Source organism: Rattus norvegicus, chromosome 3 (assembly GCF_036323735.1).
Source record: "Rattus norvegicus strain BN/NHsdMcwi chromosome 3, GRCr8, whole genome shotgun sequence".
Lineage (NCBI taxonomy): Eukaryota > Metazoa > Chordata > Mammalia > Rodentia > Muridae > Rattus > Rattus norvegicus.
Window position 1 is genome coordinate 116807514 of NC_086021.1, and position 4988 is coordinate 116812501.

The window sequence follows — 4988 nt, forward strand, 5'->3', positions numbered from 1 at the left end:
AAAAGAAGCCCTTGGTAGTGACCAGGGGCTCTTGGGTAAATCTGACTCAGAGCTGCCAGTCCTCTTGCTGCTTATCTGTGCTGCAGGTTCACTGTCTCTGAGTAAAATCCTTTCCTCCTTTGCCACTGTGTACACTGATACAGTTGTTTTTAATACAACTCTAAGAACCTAAGAACAATACAGAGAGAGGGCCCCATAATACCGCCATTGCACTTTTTAATTTCCATGTGCTCTTAAGGGAGCAAAAGAGTACCAAGGTCATGGTGATAGAAAACTGGTCCTTAGGCCTTCTCTATCACAATGTCAGATGGTTGCTAGGCATAGAAAGAAGCCATACATATACAGCCACCCAATTAGACAAGATGGATGAAGCAAAGAAGTGCAGACCGACAGGAGCCGGATGTAGATCTCTCCTGAGAGACACAGCCAGAATACAGCAAATACAGAGGCGAATGCCAGCAGCAAACCACTGAACTGAGAATAGGAACCCTGTTGAAGGAATCAGAGAAAGAACTGGAAGAGCTTGAAGGGGCTCGAGACCCCATATATACAACAATGCCAAGCAACCAGAGCTTCCAGGGACTAAGCCACTACCTAAAGACTATACATGGACTGACCCTGGACTCTGACCTCATAGGTAGCAATGAATATCCTAGTAAGAGCACCAGTGGAAGGGGAAGCCCTGGGTCCTGCTAAGACTGAACCCCCAATGAACTAGATTGTTGGGGGGAGGGCGGCAATGGGGGGAGGATGGGGAGGGGAACACCCAAAAAGAAGGGGAGGGGGAGGGATTAGGGGGATGTTTGCCCGGAAACTGGGAAAGGGAATAACATTTGAAATGTAAATAAGAAATACTCAAGTTAATAAAAAAAATAAAATAAAAAAAATGGAAAAAAAAAGAAAGAAGCCATTTGCTTTTGCAGTATACTGTGGAGTAGACTGACTGACTTAACCTCAGATAATGGGTTGCTGTTTTGAAACATCAAAAAATATAAATCACATACAAACTCCTTTAACGGCACATTCCACCTGTGCTGCCTCACAGTAAAGGCATTTTAAAACCCAAACCACAACTTCCTGCTATAATCATTTTCTCTTGTGGCCTCATTGCAAATAAGACACAGAGGCTTCTCACCAGATCTACTGCATCCATTCTGAAGATATTATACACTTTGAGTAATCTCATCTTCAGGCAAAAATAAATAAATAGACAAACAAAAAATAATAATGCTACCTCTCTATGATTTGAAAGGCCAAGGAAGAAAATATTTTATTCCTCAGATTTACAGCACTTAGCTTTACAAAATAAATGTGTAGTTTTGTGCAATAATAATAATTAAAGGAATTATGCAAATAACAAAGGCACTATCTTAAGTTATTGCATTTTTATTCACAGGCCGTGTACTGAATATGATTTAAAGATGCAAAATCTTTAGTCCTTGCATTGGTCACAAAATTCATAGGTTGTTTCCTTTGGGAAGCCAGAAACTCATGATGGATGATACCATAATGTATGCATATGTATATAGATACCCAATGCATTATGGAGAAATACAACTAGATCGAACTAATGTGTCCTTAAGTGCATATAAATTTTATGGTAGCTTAATGCATGTGCATCTATTTCTAGATAATGCTAATATCTTTTATAGTTACAAGGGGAGGTTTGAAAGTGTATATATAGAGGGGGGTAGCCTATCTTTCAAGGTAAGAATTAACATTGTTTATTAATCTCTTTTTAATAGATATTTTAATGTGCCTTTAAAAATTCCCACCACAGCTGAACAAAAATATAAAATTGGCCTAGAAATGATATCAAGGCCGATTTATTAGGGCTTGTACAAGTCAGGAACCTTTTCCCTGTAGTAATCTGTATGTCTAATAATAAGTGTACAGTCAGCAAGAAACTCATGTATGCTGGCACTTGCCAAATTCTAGCAATGATGCTGACAGATTTCCACTCCGTTTAAAGGTAAACAGAGAAAGCTGTTCTATATACAAATGTGGTCAGCTATTCCTTTATATCCTACTCACGTTTATCCCTTCCTCTCCATGTAGACTGCCTTCACCCCAAGCAGATCAATTTATTTTACACCTGAGGTTGGCCATACTAGAACAGTACCCCAGAGCTTAGCACGACTGACTCCATGACGGAAGTGCCATTCAGTTTGTAAAACTGAACATGTAGACAGCACCACCTGCCAAAACTAGAAGAAGGTCTAATCCATCAAAATGCATATAATTCTGGGAAAATCTCAAGATGTAGTAACCTTGATTTTTAGCTTCTATAGTTCTACTTCTGGTTAACTGTTAACTGAAGTATGTCAATTCAGAACATGGATTTTGTGCTCAAAAATTCACCCTGAAAAAGATCCCAGTACACCCTGGGATCCTGAATATCCAGTGTAGTTGCTGGCCAGCTAATCAAGACTTTCTATTGGCTTAACCCCATGTCAGAACACTCTTCTCTGGGGAATACTCCACAACAGTCACCTTGCCTTTAGTTTACTTACTGCTTCATTCTTCTCAGCAGTGAAGACTTTGTGGGATTTCTTCTCCTTGGCCTTCGAGTTAACTGTCTTCTTTTAAGTTTTATTGAGAGACAACATTGTTTCAGAATGCTGGAGAGAAATCACTAAGCTTAGCAAAGTTTGGATTCTACCCTTCCCACTTTGTATTCCTAAATAACTAAGTGGCAACTTCATCACCTAGGAGATGGAATAGACAGAAAAATGGCTTTTGGAGGATAATCTCTTGACGCCTATCTTATTTTCCAGTCGTGAAGTTCAATGTACCTGTCAGCATTTTATCCTCAAAGGAAAATGGTATAGATGTGGTTAAGCCTAAGCAGCTACCAAAGAAATAACCTGAATGTTCATAGACACCCACACCCCTTTTGCTAGGTTTGTTTGTTTGTTTGTTTGTTTTTGAGACAGGGTTTCCTTGTGTAAGTCTGGTTGTCCAGAAACCCTCCCTGTAGAGCACACTGTCCTCAAACTCAGAGCTCTGTTTGCCTCTGCCCCCCAGGGACTGGGACTAAAGTCATGTGTCACCTCTACCCAGCCCATTGCCCCATTCTTCTACAAGACAATATTGATTACCTTTTCACCTGTATGACCAAAACACCTGAGAACAATTTGCAAGAAAGATTTTTGGGGGTTGTGCTTCACCCCCTCATAGTGGAGCAGACTAAGTGATAGAACTGCTGTGTCCATGGTGGTGGAACCTGTGGCCGAGACTGACACCACATGGGGTAAGAATGCAGAGAAAAGGGATACACGAATATGTGTGCCTCAGTCCATCCAGAGAGCTTCCTCCTCAGTTCTCTTAGAAATACCCTCACAGGCACACTCAAAGTTGTGCCTCAGCATCTCCTAGGTGATCCTAAAACCTAAAGTTGACAATAAACGTTAAGTATGATGACTACTTCTCTTTCTCCGGGGTACCTACAAGAGAACATGGTTCTGGCTAACAAATAGTTCGTATGTCGTGCAGATATCCTTGAAAGGAGACAGGTCTACCACCATCACCCATCTGGGGAAAAGATCCGAAAGATGGATGTGAAAAGAAATCTCTAAAGTAGATAAAACTTTAGCCAGTGCACAGTTCTATACTCTGCTTCAGAGGAGAAACACCTAGCCATTCTGTGATACACTGAATCATAGATTAAAGCCAGATTTTGACTTGATAACCAACTATTTGGAAAGAAGATAATTTAAAAAAATAATAGCAAGAAAGCTAGAGGAACAGGTATGTAGACAGACTTCTGTCAATGGGTAGAAGCTGTGAGGATATGTGTCCTGTGGGAATTCTTACCTTGAGAAAGGTTTGTTTCAATAATCAAGGCAGCAGGATGAGACATTCTGTGGGTATTTGTCCCTTTCTTTTTCCAGACATTCCTTCACCACTGAATGAGTTTGTGAACAAAATGCTGTGGTGACAGGGTAGAAGAAACATGGCAACCTGAACATAACAACATGAGACTTCCACTCACTGAGACCAAACCAGCTATACGAGTTGCTGAGTGTATAATCTGCTGGCTGTAGACACCATGCTAACCCCAAATATGGCAAACTCCTCAGAGTAACCAGTGAACTGCCTTGTACTAAGTTGATTACATCAGGCCATTTCTGTTATAGAAGAGACAGCATTGTATCTTATTTCTCAGGATGTGGATTTGCCTGCCCTACATAGAATTCTTTTGCCAGACTTTCATGAATTTACATAATGCTTTATTCACCATCATGTTAACTTATCATGAATAACTGTGATTCACTTAACAATAAAATAAAAGCTCACAAAATCCCCTGGTCGGGTTGGGGATTTAGCTCAGTGGTAGAGCACTTGCCTAGCAAACACAAGGTCCTGGGTTCGGTCCCCAGCTCCGAAAAAAAGAAAAAAAGAAAAAAAGAAAAGAAATCCCCCGGTCTTGTTGTGCTTTCTACAACTATGAAACAACTACTCTAACAGAATGGCCCTTTGAATATTCACTTACAGTGCCAGTTACATAACAATATATTTTCAGGTCTCAAATAAAGTTCTCCATAAAGTTTAATATGAAGCAGAAACCACATGATGATACCCTAGTAGAAAGATTTTTTGGGTTCTTGTTTGAACAGCCTTATGCTGTACTACATGTCTTAACTATAGAGGGAGCAAAGCTTCTACCAGGAAACAAAGCAAGTGTCTCACTGAACTGGAAGTTAACATTGCCAATTAACCCCACTGGGCTCTTTATACTTCTACATTGACAGCCAAAGAAGAGCATTACGGTGCTGGCTAGGGTGACTAGGGAAGAAAACAATGGACTTCCAGTCCAAACAAGAGAAAAGAGTCTGGACACAGGAGATCTCTTGTGGAGTGTCCTTATAGTCCCATGCCATGAACTAAGACTCATAGAAGACTACAATACAATCTAGGCAGGGCATTGATCCAGGTTCTTTAGGAATGAGGATATAGGGAACTCCACCAGGTAAAGAGCCACAGAA